The 18,363-nt window shown below is 37.6% G+C and overlaps 1 protein-coding gene across 1 annotated transcript in view; it reads right to left on the reverse strand.

Annotated features, from left to right (window-relative positions):
* The window catches only part of ptprfa (protein tyrosine phosphatase receptor type Fa), a 467,935-nt gene extending 450,372 nt beyond the window's left edge, over window positions 1-17,563 (reverse strand). Inside the window, exon 1 of the mRNA XM_084722446.1 lies at window positions 17,267-17,563. The gene's annotated coding sequence lies outside the window, so the exon portion shown is untranslated. The remainder of the gene's footprint in view (window positions 1-17,266) is intronic.
* Window positions 17,564-18,363: the final 800 nt, after the last annotated feature.

Raw genomic sequence — 18,363 nt, forward strand, 5'->3', positions numbered from 1 at the left:
AACAACAGCATGCTTTAACCAGCAGGACTGATTCTAAAAAACACAAAAAGCAAGAAAATATCTCAGACTTTGTCTCCCACTTTCAAAACTGCTCTCAAAACCCACCTGTTTAAATCTGCTTTTAATGTGTGATCATTAGCCCCTTTCTCCTTTTGTCTCTTGGTTCTTAGATTGTTTTCATCGTTTTCAATATTTTCTTTGTTCTATTGTTGTCTAGTTGTTGTTGCTTTTATGCTCATACTGCCTTATTGTTCCATGTTTTTCTTTTCTTTATCTCTGCCATGAAAAGTGCTACACAAATAAAATGTATTATTATTATTATTATTTATTATTAGACAGAGTGATCATTTTTACATCTTATTCTCATTGTCACTGAAAAACATATTAAAAGTAAAGATTTTTGCAGCGATCTGTACCAAACTATATAGATCTGGAATGATTTGTTTATTAATCAATTAGTTGTTAACTACTAAATCACTTGGCGACTATTTTGATAATCAGTTAGTCAGTTTGGTTCTTTTCTGCAAATAAAACTGTTCAAAATCTTTGATTTGACCTCCTCGAATGTGAATACTTTCTTGTTTCTTTACTCCTCTTTAACAGTAAACTGAATATCTTTGAAACGCTTGAGGACATCATCTTGGACTTTGGGAAACACCGATCAGCATTTTCTGATATTTTATGGACCAAACAACTAATCGTTGAGTCTTAAAAATGACTGACAGATTAATTGCTGATAATAATAAATAATCATTTGTTGCAGCCCTAAAATGATGTTTTCTTAAGTCTGTAGAATCTGATGTGCAGTCCAGTACCTCGCTGCAGCCCTACAATAATTTTACAAACAAAAATTGGGTTTTATCAGATATTGCACCATCTGTGATTTGTAAATTGACCATATTGCAATTTTGATAAAATTCTGATTTAATGTTCAGCCCTAACTCAAACAGAAATATAAGTGAGAAAAACAAACGTGTGGAAAAATTTCACATCGACTAGATTCATACTGATGGTGTGTACTGATGTTATGGGCCAGGATGATAAAATATCATCTTTATTGCGCATTAGCATGAAAATTCCAACATATGGACGTTTAGATTCCACATATATATGTTGTGTAAAATGTTAATTAGATTATTTTTCCATCTCCAGTCATGTTTTGAACAATTTAAAATGCTCTGCAAGAAGTAATAAATTGTGTCTGTTTGTTTGTTTGTTTTTATTTTTTGCAAAATAAGTTCAAACACCTTGTTAAAATGACTTACATACAGCTCTAAACCTTGCCTTCGTTTAGTATTCAAGGTTAATGAATATGCAAATAGTCCCTGCCCTCTCCACACCCCAAACATCCACCCCATCCCTAAATAGCTGCACCTGGCTTCTCCTCTGTTTTGCTAGCTAATCACAGTAACACCCTACTTCTCCTGTGGGCGGGGCATCGCTGCTATGATATTTACAGCGCCACCTCCTCAATTAACAGGATTGGTTCCTTAGGTTTATGATGTCATATACCCAGCTTGACTGAATCTGTTTTTTGAGACTGCCCTTCCTCACTGCAGTTTCAAAGCAAGAAATGCTCAGACATGGTGTTTACTGATGATTTTGCTCCTGATATGTCTTGTAACATGAAAAACTCCACATGGACATGTTAGCGAAGTTTAAAACCTGATTTTCAGTGGGTCTTTTAATAGAGATCTTATATAATGTATGTAAAGTATAGGCTTTTCATCCTTCAGTAGGTATTACTATCAACCGTCAGGACTGCACAGCCCTGATACAGTGACAGCCTTGAAGCAGCCAGATGAGAGAGGGCAGCTTTTACATTCAGAGAGCATCCCGGGGCACGTCCAGGTCACAGAGCGAACACTGGAATCTATTCATCCAGAACATGGAGCAGTTTGGAGCAGAGTGGAAGGAGACTTCACAGAGGAGATACACCCGGGCCGCTGGTGACTCTTTCACTAATCACTTCATTTCTCTATCTGCTCTAAACTTTACACCTCATTTCTTTCACTGATTTCAAATATCAGCACATTTTGGCTTTAATCAACTGCAAAGTATATCAGCCTCAGCCCACAGCTCAGCTATCAGCATTCTGCTCTCAAGTCTTATTAATTGATGCACTGCAGTAAATAGCAATAACTCTGGCAGGGAAGCAAGCAGTGGAGTTGTGTGATGGAGACATTCTGACAGAGGCTCCAGGAGAAAACACGAAATACAGCATGTGCACAAGAGGAGGACGGAAAAACATCAACAGCAGGTCGTCCTGAGACCTGCGGGCCCAGCAGAGCCTCCAAACTAGTCATCAAACGTCCATCAACATGACGCATATGATTGTGGCATAAGCATGGCAGTGTGTGTGTGCTTGTGTGTGTGTGGAAAAAAGATGCCAGGTGCTGGCGACCAGAGCAGAGGGATTAAAGTTAAGCAGTGAAGATGAATGGCAGTAAATGAACAATTTGCTCATGACAACACTGCAGAAAAAGTTCAAGTGATATACGACTTCAGGTGCTCAACAGTCCGGGGTCTCTGTGGTTGTATTTTGTGCTTCATAATGCGCCACACATTTTCAGTGGGAGACAGATCTGGACTGGAGGAAGGTCAGTCTAGTACCTGAACTCTTTTACTACAAAGACACGCAGCTGGAACATCTGCACAATGTGTCTCGGCATCGCCTCACTGAAATAAGCCGGGGTGTCTGTATGTACCTTTCAGCATTAATGGGGCCTTCATATGACAGTTACCCATGATGCCATGGGCACTGACACACTCTGTCTTTTGAAGTCACTGCTGGTAACAATCTGGATGGTCCTTTTCTTCTTTAACCTGGAGGTCATGGCATCCATGATTTCTGCAAACAGTCTGAATTGTGGACTCGTCAGACCACAGCACACTTTTCCAGTGGCATTAGTGGATGTTTGTCTTTGCATGGTAGAGTCTTAACTTGCATTTTTAGATGCAGTGACAAACTGTGTTCCTGATCCCATGTAGTATCTTTTATAGCAGACCTGGGCAAGATGCAGCCCACTGAAAGGTTTCATGTGGCCCACACAGCCATCATGGAAATACCAAAAGTTAAAAATCCAGCATGGACAGTCAGTAGCATTTTGCTTACCATTAAACCTTTAATAAGACCTTTACTTTGAAAGGAATCAGTTCTGTGCTCATTGGTAATGATAATGAACTGTATCTTTTATATTAAACTGTAACTTTATTCACTCAATGCTGCACATCCATGTTGTTTATGTTGTTCTTCTTCTACTTTTGCAGCTACCATCATTGCAACATGTATGCAGCCTGCATGGTACACTGTAAAACATCGCATTTTGGACATAACCAACAAAATATTAGCCCACAATTCATGACATGGTGATTCAAAAAGGGCAACCAACAGTAGGAGATTTACCCATTTAGAGACCTGGCCTTTATTAGGACCTTATATCATTTGTGTCTGGCCCACAGCAGCTTGATCAATATCTCATATGCCCCCCTCCATTAAAAAATAATTGCCCACCCCTGCTTTATAGTCATGTTGCTTTTACATGCATATATACATACATGGGGTCAAAGGTCACAGACATTTTCACAAAAAAGAAAAAGTTTATTGGTTTGAACATTAAATATCTTGTCTTTGTACTGTATTTCATTGAATTCTGGTAAAAAAAAACATTGCATTCTAATTATTTAGATTTATACAGTGCCCCAGTTGGGGTTGTACGTTCACATTTGTAATAACACTGTTTACTAAAAACATAGCCTTGGAACATAACAGTACTTGGGCTACAAGTAGTAATTATTTTTTATTATCAAGTAATCTGCAGATTATTTTCTCAATTAATTATTTAGTCTCTATAAAAGCAAAATATTCCCTCCCCAAAATGGATTTAACAATTAATTGATTTCCAAATAATTTTCTGTTAATTGACTAATCAGTTAAAACCTTCTTCTACAGTACGTCATGCAGTTCATTCAATTAGTCTGACAGAGAGGGTAATTTCTTTTACAGAGGATGTAACATTACTGCTTATTCAATATTTTAGTTATTAGCTGCCTTTAACAAGGCAGTTTAGATTTTTTTCTTACACACACTTTTACAAATGATGCATTATGAGCTATGATGGCACACTTCTATCAGCAGCCTTCACCCTTCTTTATCACAGACACAAACAATCAGCCTCCTTTCATGATATGCACAACCTCCACCTTTTCTGACCTTTTTCTGTTATTCATTTCAACCAGGTTGCAGCTCAATATGTCCATTTTAATGTTTTGTGAACAGTTAAACTCATGTCAGTGTTTCCCCTCTCACTGTCTTGAAAGAAGCAAAATGTTTAAAACATTTCATTTATTTTATGTTGTGAATTCTTCATGTTCAGTGGATTTTGTTGAGGCCGAAATTTGTCAAGTTTAAAGTTGTAAAATTTGTGACTCCAGTCTGACTCAACGCCAAGTCATGTGACTCAAATCTGCTGTTAGGACTGCAACAAATGAATATTGAAAATGAATCAATTCATTTCTTGATTATGATTATGATTAAAAAATCACAACCTTGATTCTGCAGGACAAACAAACCACATCACAAAATCTCAGCTGCCAGACCACACAGACTTCAACACAAACATCACACAGTGCATCTCTATTTTTATGTTCAGCTGCATTTAAGTTAATCACTTTGATTAAATGTTCTAAAGTAAGAGAGGAAAAGAAGCTTGAGGTATTTTTTTTGTTACAGGAGATGTTTAAGTCTATCACTTTGATTTATTATGTTGTCGTCTGTTGAAAGCCTTCTCTTCACAGCGAGCATCTCAGGCATCTTTTTGTACTTCTTTTACATTTTGTGTTTTTGAGGGCCATAAATGCTTTTGTTGAAAGAAATAAGAATCTTGTGAGAGAATCATGATCTCAAATTCTTGGGAGAAAAATCAGGATTAACATTTTAGCAAGAATCATGGAACCCTAATGCAGATTATCCTTTGTTTGATCAGTTAGCTGGTTAGTTTATGTAAGGGATAATCAATGAGTAGTTGTGCTTTAAAGGCATGACATGGAGGCAAAGAACCAAATTTAAAGTCTCCACAAAGCGACTTCAAACCGTATAACGACACACCTACTACCTGATTATCCCACTTTGAGACTAGTCATTACCCAATAATATAAAATAAAAGCATTTGCAGATTTTTTTGGTTAAAGTTTTGCCCTCAGAATCTATAGTTATGAAGCACTGAGCTATTTAATGTTGCTATATTCACACGTTCGGTAGCAGATTAAGTTCGAATGGTGAGTAAATTTGAGCCAAACTACGTGTACATTAAATGGTTTTAACACACACCTGCCAGCCAATGAGAAGAGAACATTTACCCAGACCATGGTATAAATAATATTAGAAAACACATAAAAATGCCCAGTTCAATTCAAGTGAAGTAAATGAAACAAAATAGTTCATTTATTTTATGTTGTGAATTCTTCATGTTCTGTCATTTTGGTTCAGAGACTTTCATTTCTAGGTTTTATTTTGAAATGATGTTGTTTCTGCTTCCAGTGGCTCCACTTGCTTGCCCTGTATTACTGTGAACACAGTTAGCTTGGCCACTGCAGTTGTTTAGTATTCACATAGAGTGTTGATCTCTTTTTACAGTCCTTAAATGCTTTTAGTTAACGCCGCTATCAGGATTAAGTCCACCTCGCCTGAGGGAAAACACTGTGACATGTGTGTTTGGACTGATATTGTCCGGCTCATTTTTGCCTCAGGGCCTCCTAACAGGTTAATACGGGCTTGCCTGTTCAACTATCTAGAATTTGCTTTATGAACAAATCAAATTACAGCAGGCTGACCTGCCTTTGGAAACTGGTTATACTTCATAAAGCTGTGTTCTTGTCAGATGTTTCACTGCACAGTCCCTCTGCAGGTTGTGTCTCACACATCCAGGTTCAACCGTACATACATTGCATAATGGAGGCAGGACACTATAAAAACACTGCGCAGGCCAAACACCCATCACGGAGATCATTTGTGATAGCAGCATCCATCCTGTGTCACAGTGGGGAAATCACAGGTCTGTCAGCGCTGATAGGATCTTGCCCTCACTCTGAGGTGAGATGAAACACCAGCGCCAGCACACTTTGGCTCAACAGTGAACAATAGACAGTCTCAGTGAAAGACCCGGCTATTATGGTCCTGTTCCACCGTGGGGATGAAAGGAGACAAGCTGGACTGTTCTGCAGACAGGTCAATCGGCCCGGGAAGAATACAATGACATGCAGGCAACAAACTGAACACTCCCATCATGTCCACAGGGGACAATACTGGGCCTGTTGCTATAGAGTCAGTTCCCTTCTTTGCAGAGAGACGGCCTGTTTACCCAAAACTGCTCGATTTTACTTTAAAAAAGGATGTTTATTTAGGTTGATAATATTTACTAGTAAGGTCAAGATAGGAGTTACAGATGTGGAAGCAGTCCAGTTTTACCACAGAGTCTGTTAAGAGGTTAAGAGCCAAGCTCAAGGGCACCTCTGTGGTGGTAATGAGGGAGATGCAACTATTCGTTCCTTGACTTTCCTGCAGTGGAACATTTTGCTGGAAACATGTGGCGATCCAACCCGGGACAAGCCAGATTCTCTAACCACTACTGTCCCATGTGGTCCCACACATCCACATTCTCCAGACAGAGGTGGGACCAAGTCATTGTTTTGCAAGTCGCAAATAAGTCTCAAGTCAACTTTGACTTTAGAATCCTAAACAAGTCATATTCATTCTTCACCAAATGTTACGCCATTTTAACAACAGAGACTCGACTTCCTGTTCTTGCTACAACTTCAAATCTCGAACGAAGTTGGAAGTTGTTGCATCTCCGACTCCCACTGTTAGACTCTTATAAGACTTTCTGAGAGGGTAATTTGGTCCACATTAATAAGAAACTGTACTGTAAACTAAAGTGTATTATTTCCCACTGACCCTTATTAGACTTTGATTTACCTTTATTAATACTGATCTTGGCTACTCTGCCAATTGCATGGACCCAGCCAAAGACGGTGTGTCTTAAGTAGCAGACGTGATTTCACTTTAGTTTACAGTACAGTTCTGTTGTAATGCATAGCTAATAACCAGCTATTATAGTCTTTTTTACCTTTATTTATTCCTGGTAGGTGCACTGACAGTGATGCTCTCTTTTGCAGGAATGCCCTGATCACATTCACACAGTCAAACCTGGGAGCTGCCCAGTACAACCACAGTCTTACCTGCAGGCTACTGCTGGTTGGGGTTAAAGGCCTTGCTTAAGGGCACCTCAGTGGTGGGAATGAGGGTAAGGCAAGTGCTGCCTTTCACTTTCCACACCCAGATTTATCCTGCCAGTCAGGGGATTGAACCAGCGACCTTCCATTCACAAGCTCGCTTCTCTAACTTTTAGGCCACCACTGCCCACCACTGTCTAATGAGGGTCTAAAAGTTGGAAACAATGCACTTAAGTTTGCAGCACACTTCTGTAGTAATTTGTCCCTGATTGCGCTATAATAAAGTCCCATGAGGGTCTAACAGTGGGAAATGGTACACTTTAGTTTACAGTACAGTTCTATTGTAATGTGTCCCTAATTACCAGTTGTTAAACTCTATTAATTGTCTAACAGTTGGAAACAATACACTTGAGCTTACAACACAGTTCTTTTGTAATCTTCTTATGAAAAGTAATACAGGTCTAATCATGGGAAACAACACACTTTAGTTTACAGTACAGTTCTACTGTAATGTGTCTCTTTTTAACCTCTAATAAGGTCTAATAAGGGTCTAACATTGGGAAACTATACACTTTAATTTACGATACAATTCTGTTGCAATGTATCCCTAATTATCCTCTAAGAAGGTCTTACAAGGGTCCAGCAGTTGGAAACAATACATTTTAGTTTACAGTACAGTTCTGCTGTATTGTATCCCTAATTACCAGCTATTAAACTTTATAACTGTTTATAACTTTTTAACTGTTATGGTCTAACAGTTGGAAACAATGCACTTAAGTTTACAACACAGTTCTTTTATAATTCCATAATCACCTTCTTATGAAGAGTAATATGAGTCTAACAGTGTGAAGACATACATTTTAGTTTAGTTTCAGTTCTATTGTAATGTGTCCCTAATTTCTCTCTTACAAAGTCTAATAAGGGTCTAATATTATATAACATATTTCTATGTCTTTGTCTAATTTGATACAAAGTATGACTTGTTATGTCTTATATAGTGTACCGTAAAATAAAGCCTGACCTAAAAGATATTTGGTGTCCATGTATAGATTCAGTATTTTCTTTTTCCTCCTGCACTAACATTACACTGTCCTGCTTCTTAAAAGAGACACACTACTCTAAGAGCAATATCCAATTAAGTCCAATAAATATTTATTATATAGACTGCATGTAATCATATATTATCCACATTATGGCTGTAGTTGTTTGTCAGAAGAAACCACCCATGAACAAGCAGACAGATGAGATGAGATGATAGCAGGGAGCGGTTTTCTGTGTTGTTACAAAACTTGTGATTAGGAAATATGCTTCTCTTTGAAGGTGCTGCAGGAGGAAATGCAACCTGCTGTAATCTGATCTCATTGTGAAAACAACTGTGGCAGCAGATAAATAAAAACAGAGCGCCAAGCATCTGTTCCCTTTCATGTTTACAAGAGAAAATGACGAAAAACTGATGTTTCCACTGAGGAGTTGATGTACAGGAATTTTTATGTGCGAGTGAGTGCAGCCCTGAGTTGCTGAACACGTGATGTTGGATCGAGGCCTGAATAGTGGTCCCAAGAGTAAAACTGCCCTTCAAGAATTAATTTAACACTGCAGCTTTTGAGCTCCACCGAGCCAGACAACATCTCTAAAGCCCAGGTTTTTGCTGTTTTAGCCTGTACATTATCCAGTGAGAATTATTTGATGCTAATAGAGTTAGCAGAGCGTTTAGGTGATCATGTGCTCTTGACATTTCCATGTCACCAGCTACTTAAACTGTTGTCGACATAAAACTAAGTATGATTCTGCAAGTGCATGTCCTGTGTCTCACCTAAGTCTTATGTTTTTTGCGAACACTTCAGCAGAAATTTGACAACTTTTCCAGAATAGCCAACCTGCTTGTTGATGGAAAATCAGAAAAAGGTCCAATGAAGACCTTGAAGATGAGTTTGTGTTTGAACAATTATGACGTGTCAGAGGTAGTACAGATACTTGTGTAAAAAAAAGACTCTAGTAAACGTAGAAGTACTGATTGAACTTCTTTAATGCAGTAAAAGTGTAAAAGTACAGCCTCTGAAATGTACTCAAAGTATAAAAGTAAAAAGTCGTGAAGGACATTTCTATTGACTGTTTCTGTGTGAAGCTAACTAAACCTCTCACCACTGTAACCTGCCTCTCTGCCTGTTTCATCTTGTAACGTCTTTACGTCATTTTTGTCTTGTGACGTATTCATCTTGTTACACCTTTTCCATCATTTTCACCTTGTTATGTCTTTTGTCGTTTTCGTTTTGCTACATAATTTACGCCTGTCACCTCTTGTTCCATCGGTGATGTTGTGTTACGTCTTTTACATAATTTTTGTCTTATTGGATCTTGTTTCATCATTTCTGTATCGTTACGTCTTATTACGCAGTGTTGTGTTGTTATGTCTTTAACATCATTTTCATTTTGTTATGTGTTGTTACTCCATTTTCATCTTGTTTCATTGTGTGTCTTTTATGTAATTTTCATCTTGTTGCATCATATTTGTTTTGTTTCATCTTTTACGTTATTTTGGTCTTGTTATCTCTTGTGACATTGTTTTTTACATAATTTTTGTGCGTAAATTTTGTCTTGTCACATCTTTTACGTCGCTTTGGTCTTGTTATGTATTGCTATGTTGTTTTCATCTTGTTACGTCATTTTGTCTTATGTTTTTTGTGTAATTTTTGTCTTATTGTTTTTACGTTATTTCTTTTATGCTGTTTTTGATTTGTTACATCTTTTTCGTTGTGTTCGTCCTGCAATAAAATTAAAGTAACAGGCCTGTTTTGAAAATATACGGAGTAGAAAGGACAGATATTTGTGTTAACATGTAGGGAGTAAAAGTAAAAAATTGTCAGAAAAATAAATACTCAAGTAAAGAACCAATACCTGAAAAATCTACTTCAGTCCAGTAACAGAGTATTTGTACTTAGTTACTTCCATGTGTCGACATAACAACAAATAATATCACTGATACCTTTTCAGATTAATATTTATTTATCTATACTGTGTAGAACCATCTGAGCATGGGCCTGGTTCCAGTCTGCTGGGTTCTGCAGTTCTCTCGTCTGAATGTGCAGACCTGGATGAAAATGCTGTATACACAGAATGCCAAAATATAGCAGCCCTCTCCACCCATATGTTTTCATGCTTGTTCATCCCTGAAATTACACACAATTTATCAATGTGGAGAGGAGGCTGAGAGGGAGCAGGGATGGAGGGAAGCCAGCCCACATACAGCTGTGATAGCAGCAGCCAGAGTTTCTGATGGAGCTGTGATCAACACGGGTCTGCAGGCCGATTCAGGCAAAATTCCTGCAGTCGTTCAATTATATCCATCAAACATGTCTGCTTCTGCAAATAAACATGCTGCATCTCACTGGTGTGAGGATTCTTGGAGGAAAAAGTTAAATCAAATTTCGTATTAAGTCAAAATACAGTTTGCACATTTAATGAGTTAGTGTTAAAGTGGAGCTTTTAGTAGGCAGCATGTGTGCATGTGAGTGATACTTTCATCAGAGCATTGTAATACTGCAGAATTAATCCAAATATTAAAAAAGAAAGAAAAAAACAATATATTTTCTCACCTAGTGGTCTTCTGCAGTGCAGATAGTTTTGTTATTCATGCATCCAAGTTTGATAATTTAATCTCTGCCTTCTCTCCAGTATAAAGGTGCTGGATTTTTTGTTCTGTTTTTTTTTTTTTTTTTAGCACATTTTTGTCTTGTGACGTCTTTTTCATCTTTTCCGACATCTATTACATCATTTTTTTTATTATTTTTTTTACATCTTGTTACCTCATTTTCATCTTGTTGCATATCTTTATATTGTTTTCATCTTTTTTATTGTTTTTGTCTTGTTACATCTTTTGTCTTGTTATTGTAAGAGTGAAATTGTGATAGGTGAATAACTGTGTAAACACAGGTTTAACCATCCTAACTGTTCAGACATAAGTTAAGTATATTCTCACTGCATTATTATATTGTTTACACCTATTTAGTGTTTACAGTAATGTTAATATTCTCTTAAGTTGATGTTCTGGTACAGAGTTACACCACTAGTTGGGGCTACTGCAGCATTTTTGGTAGTGCTGTTGTCATTTTGAGGTGAATAGCAGGTATAACGGCTGGACTGAGCTGTGTCCGGAATTCACTAAAGCTATTAGTAACACCCAGAATTTGTTGGACTGATTTATTCCTGCTCACACATCCACGTCGCTTACACTATGTTATGTTGTGTTTTTATGTGATTTTTGTCTTGTTATGTTTGTCGTGCATGATATGCACTGGTGGAACCACCAAGAAATCGTGTTTTTGTGAGTTAGTGTTCCATCAATTTAGGTTGAAAGTAGTCTTGATGTTTGCAGGCGGTGCAGGAGTAGACAGTACAGATATTTGCGTGAAAATGTAGTGCGTAAAAATAAAAAGTTGTCAGGAAAAAAAAACCTTAAGTACAGTACAGATTCTTGGAAACTCTACTTAAGTACAATAACAAAGTATTTGTACTTACTCTTTTACATCTTTTTCATTTTTTTGGTGATAGTACATCTTTTACGTCCTTTTCTTAGGTCATTTTCATCTTGTTGTGTCTTTTACATCATTTTTGTCTTTAATGTCATTTTCATCTTCTTCCATCTTTTATGTCATTTCCATCTTACGTCTTTTATGTTCATCTGTTTCATCTCTCACATTGCTTTCATCTTGGTTACCTCATTTTTGTTTGTTGTGTATTGTTATGTTGTTTTCATCTTGTAATGTGTTTTTGTCTTCTACATTGTTTTAGTCTTATTCCAACTTATTATGTCTCATTATTTCTTTTTGTCGTTATGTCTGTCGTGCATGATATGCACTGATGGATACACCAAGGAATGTGTTGTTGTCCCATCCATTTAGGTTGATGCAAAATTAAAATTAGGGCTTTGACTAGCAATTAAATAATGAAGCTTATAGTAAACAGCATGTGTCCAAATGTAAATGATACTTTTATCAGTGCACAGTAATATTACTGAATTAGTTAATCCAAATGCAAAGAAAAAAACAATATATTTTCTCAGCTAGTGGTTCTGCAATGCAGACAGTTTTGTTATTCATGTGTCCAGGTTTGAGATTATTTATCTCAGCCTCCATCCCTGTACAAAGGTGCTGGATGGATTTTTGTCTGAGGCGTTCACAGCGATGAAAACTGACATTTAGAGAATTCAGCAGCAGCATCTGTTCCAGACACAAAGTAACAGCACTTGTGGATAATCCACAGACCTCACTGTGAACCTGGGCCTCAAGTGGATTAAAACAGGTGCCAGCGGCTGCACTGCATGGGCAGTTTATTCTAAAGGAAATACTCCATGGCTATGCATTTCTGTATAATAAATTCAATCCAGACAAATTCCTGAGAATCGTATTACTGTGGTCCAAATAATTGTTTTTGAAATAATACGGTGAATTTGCTTCACAGCTGGAGCTTAAATGTATAAAGGATGAAAGCTTTCTATGTCACTGTAAACTAAAATGTTTTTTACGGAAGTCTTCAACGAAAGCAATTGAAAATATGTAATTAATACAAAAAAAAAAAAAAAAAATTGTCGGTTTTTGTGCTGGTTTGTTGTTGCACCATGAGTGAAGTGATGAGTACATTTCATCACAGCATATTTTGGAAATACGTCCATATTGACCCCAAGATACCGGTAGGTGTACCAACATTTGTTTATTTGTTTGCACTGTTTTACCATGTACCTAAAATGAGATCAGAGAACCATGAGATTAACCTGACAAGACAGATGTTTTGTTACATAGAATCATCTGGGAAGTCGTCCTGAGAAACTGTTAGGAGAAGGACACGCACTTTCAAAAAACCCATGGCAAGTGATTGGATGGACCTTCTGTCTATCACGTCTAAAACGGGCTAACTTCAACCAATCAGATCAATGAACCATGTAATTGAGGCGCCGGATTTTTGTCGTCTTTTTCATCATTTTCGTCATGTTACATCTCCTGCATCATTTTTGACTTATGTCTTTTACATCATTTGCACTTGTTACATCTTTCAAGCCTTTCTTCATTTCGTAACATCTTTTTTCTCGTTACGACTTTTAAGCCTTTTTCATTATGTAACATTTCTAACACTGTTGTTTTTTTGTCTTGTTACGCCCTTTTTCATCCAGTTACATATTTTACATCATTTTTGTCTTATGTCTTTTACGTCATTTTCATCTTGCTACGTCTTGTACATTGTTTTTGTCTTCTTACGTATTGTTACTTCATTTTCATTTTGTTGCATATCAGTATGTTGTTTTTTTCTTGTAACATCCTTTTTGTTGTTTTCCTCTTGTTACATCTCATCATTGTGTTCATCTTGTTATATCTTATTACATCTCATTACATCTTACACTGTTTTTGTCTTGCTACGTCTGTCGTGTGACATGCACTGATGGATTAACCAAAGAAGCATCTTTTCTATGTGTTATTGTTCTGTCCATTAAGGTTAAAATCAGTCTTGACGTTGGAAAGGTGGCGCACAATTATGCAAACTAAAAATAATCAATAGATTCCCACAAATGCATTAAAATTGAAGTAATGAGCCTCTTTAGAAAGTTCAGATATTTGTGTTCAAATGTAGGGAGTAAAAGTAAAAAGTTGTCAGAAAAATAAATACTCAAGTAAAGTACAGATACCTGAAAAATCTACTTAAGTACAGTAATACAATAATATTTGTACTTGGTTACCTTCTACCTCTGTGTGGCAGTGATACAATCAGCATGCAGAGTCTGGAGCAGGCTGGGAAAAGCAACACACACACAAACACTGCTCTCCATCAAGCATCCACAGTTCTGGCGCTCAGCTGATGCACTTATCAAGGTGGATGAACAACACACACACACACACACACACACACACACACACACACACACACACACACTCTCCTTCCCTCCACCCCCCTCCCTGTGTGCATCTTGTTTTCCTGACTCCACCTCATCTCCTGCAGCCTCCTGCCCTCACTCCTCTTCCCTCCATCTGTTGCACTCCTTCACTCTGCCTGTCTCACTCTGTCTCTATTCTCCATCCAGCCTAATTAGAGCTCTGTCAAATCCAGGTGAGCCGACAGCCAATTATGTCACACAGAGTCATGCATTCCTCTTCCCCCTCTTCTTCCTCCGCCTTATTTAGTATTAAAGCGTGAGGATTTATTTATTTATTTTTTTTTTTGCATCCGGAGCAGGAACAGGACGGCTCGCTGTTCCTGCTTTAGAAAACTGCCAAAAGAATGAAGCACTGAGTACTTAGTCATGCAGTATAACTGGCTAATAATAAGCGTGCAAACACATGGGCTGCCACACACACACACACACACACACACACACACACACACACACACACACACACACACACTCCAGAGCTGAGACCACAGCAGAATACTGAAACACTTGAGCAGCAAAACACTACACTTTTATTTTCCATGACAACAACTCATATGATGTATACACAAGTAATGATCTAGATTAGGGCTGCAACTAACAATTCTTTTCATTATTGATTAATCTGCTGCTTATTTTCAGGATTAATAAAATGTACATTCCTACCACAGCTGGATTATTGGGGCCAGTGTTGATAATGAGGGAGGGGGTAAAAAAAACATTCTGATATATCGACTGATGAAACGCTTGTAATGGAGGCAAGATATTATACAGTTAACAATAAACTTTATTGTCCAGATATTACAGATGTAACGATACCAAGAACTCAAGCCAGGATATAGAGTCCACAATACAATATCTATCACAATATTAAAGGTGTAATCTGCAACATTTTCCTAAAAAAACAATACCTAGACTCAAATTACATAATCCCTTTCAGTCATCACTGATGACCCAGTAGAAGTGTGTGCTGGTGGCTGCATCTGCAGAGACCCTGCAGCCCTCTACCTGTATTTAATTATGTTTTCTCATTGTTCTGGGACATTTCGCCAACCCAAAAATGATGCTATTTGACGTCCTTGTGCGTTTCGAAACAGCTCGGAAAAATTTTACTCACTCTACCTTTAAAAAACAAAGAGAAATGACAATTTGAAAAAAAAACTAAATAATAAATCTGTTTTTTGTTGGTGTGAAATAAGTTTTTCATTTGAACTTTAAGTCGTTCTTTAATGAAATAAAAGTAGCGGCCGTGACCCGAGCGTGTGCAGAAAAAAAAAACTGACATGACTGAATTGTCTTTAATAATCAGTGCTTGAAGTCTGTATGTACAATTGCAAAACAAAAACCATGCAGCAGTCAGTAGCAGTCCTTTTAAAAAACATTTTAAAAAGAATGATAATAATAATAATAGGGCTGCAACTAACAATTATTTTCATAGTCAATTAATCAGTCGAGTATTTTCTCCATTTACTCATTAATATTTGTTTGGTCTATAAAATGTTAGAAAATGCTGATAAAGTGTTTCTCAAAACTGCAGATGATGTCCTTAACGTCTCACAACCAGGAAATATTCAGTTTACTGTCGGAGAGGAGAAAAGAAACCAGAAAATATTCATATTTACGAAGCTGAAATCAGAGAATTTTGACTTTGACTCAAAATGATTAATCGATTATCAAAATAGCTGACGATTAATTTCAGAATTGATTGTTGCAGCTCTAAATACTGATAAAATCCAATTATAACATGTAATATAACATAACATATTGTTACAGTTTGATATTTTTATTGCAATTTTTGATATATTTTTGTATCCCTATAAAACTTCAAAATAGAAAAATAAAAACAATACGCTGCCAAATAAAACATCTAAAAATCATACTGGACAGTGTATATGCTAATACCGATACAGAGTGATACACCTGTGATAAGCCTGAAATATTGGTCGATCAGATATATCTGTCTGGCTCTAATAAAATCTCCAAATGTGACAATTCTCGTAACAATTTCCCAGAGGCCAAAGTGACGTCTTCACACTGCTTCTTTTGTCCAGCCAACAATCCAAAACCCAGAGACTCCTCATTTACTGCCATAAATGACAAAGAAAAGCAGCAGATCTTCACATTTGAGCAAATCATTGACATCTTTTCTTGAAAAATGACTGAAAAGATGAATGGATTATCAAAATAGCTGGTGATTAATTTTCTTTCAGTCGACTAATGGGATAATCTAATTGTTGCAGCTCCATGCAGGATATATAGATATACATATAGTTAATTACGAACAACAAAGCATCTATAAACAATAACAGGTATGAATAGATTACAGAGAACAACCTGCAGACTGCAAGTCGCACTGTTTTCACAAACGCTCACACATCCTTAATAGAAGCATCAAACCAGCAAGACGCATTTTTGAAGGATTTTTTGTAATCATGTCACCAGCGCACACAGCGGGTTATTACGTGAAGAGCAGAGCGCGGGGAGCGCGCGCACAGAGCTGAGACTTGTGCCTTATCAAAGGCAACTAATTCAACTAATAAATGAAGCAAGCGATGCTGTTTTGCACAGCTTTGATCCACAATTGCCGTTCCAGAGGAACAGGACGCGGGGCAGCGCTTTGATTCGCAATGCACAGCGAGAGTCAAGTGCCATCAGGCGCGGAGGGATGCTCAACTGCACCGGGGGGAAAAAAATCTGCTAAATTAACCAATCTTTGCGCACAGAATTCAAAGAAAAATCTGAGCCAGGCTGGTTTCTGACTCATTATGAGAAACTGCTGTTTTGGCATAATATTCATCAGCAATCTAATAAAACCCAAAAGTTGACTTTTTAAATATAATTTCTGCGGATACATTAAATTTAGACAAGAATATGATCTGATGTTATCCCCTGGAGATATGATATGCAGTTGTGCGTTTGCGTGCACGTTACTGATTCTGAATAGGTGTCATGTTCTGTCAGTGGAGGCTGCAGTGTCAGATGCAAGTTGACTTGTATGAATATGTAATTCAGTTTTGCATGCAGCGTGTCCAGTCTGCAGGACTCCACACACACACATCAGCGCCGCACGTCTCACACTTCACACAGCGGAGCAGAATTCATCAACATGATGCTGGGACTCACCATGTTCTAGGCGCTCCTGGACGGCTGCATGTCTGGCAGGACGCTGAAGCCGCGCGGAGCAGGGAGGTCCCCAAGATCAGACACAGTTTTACAAAAGAGTCTGGCAATTCCTCCGGTCCCGCAACACTTGCTCTAATCCCCCCGAGGTGAACAGAGAAAAGAAAAAGAAAAAAAAGAAAAAAGACACAGGTCCGTGAAAGCACCGTGAGGAGTGTGAGTAAATCCTCCGCTGGTGGAGTGCGCGCGTCTCTCTCTCAGTGTGTGTTAGTGTTCCCGGTGAGCCGGTGGTATCCGTCTGCTGCCTGCCCCTCCGCGGTGGCTCCTCTCTGAAGGAGTAACATCCCCAACACCTCGTCCAGATACAAGCTCGGGAGGAGTCGGCCACGCTCGGCTGTTTCCGTAAACACTATAGTGGAGCAGTGGGCAGGGTTGGGAGGGTTACTGAAAAATGTGTTCCAATACAATTACCTGTTCAAACATGTGTCAAGTATCACAATATTAAAGTAATGTAACTTGATTACTTTCTCTTACTTTGGATTACCTCAATATAAAATCTGACAACACTCTGTAGCCTAATATAGTGTTGTTTTAGTGCTGCAACTAATGATTATTTTCATCATTGATAGGTTGAATATCTTCTCAATTAATCAATTAGTTGTTTGGTCTATGAAATGTTGACCAGCGTCCAAGATGACGTCCTCAAATGTCTTGTTTTGTCCACAACTCAAAGATATTCAGTTTACTGTCAGAGAGGAGGAAAGAAACCAGGAAATATTCACATTTAAGAAGCTGAAATCAGAGAATTTAGATTTTTTTTTTCTATTACAAAGTAACTAAAAAAGAGTAATCAATTAATTAATCCTGTCCCATTTTTTCAGTAATTACTTATTGATTATTTTTCACATCTTTCCTGCGATGGATATTTTCATTATTAGTTAAGAAGTTAGTCTCCATCTTCTCCAATTTTGTCCTCAAAATGCCAGAAAATGTTGATCAATGTTTCCCAAAGTCCAAGATGACATCCACAAATGTCTTGTTTTGTCCACAACTCAGAAAATATTCAGTAAATATTATATATATTATATATTATAAATATT

The sequence above is a fragment of the Lutjanus erythropterus genome, chromosome 7, assembly GCF_056507025.1.
Source record: "Lutjanus erythropterus isolate fLutEry1 chromosome 7, fLutEry1.hap2, whole genome shotgun sequence".
Classification (NCBI taxonomy): domain Eukaryota; kingdom Metazoa; phylum Chordata; class Actinopteri; order Lutjaniformes; family Lutjanidae; genus Lutjanus; species Lutjanus erythropterus.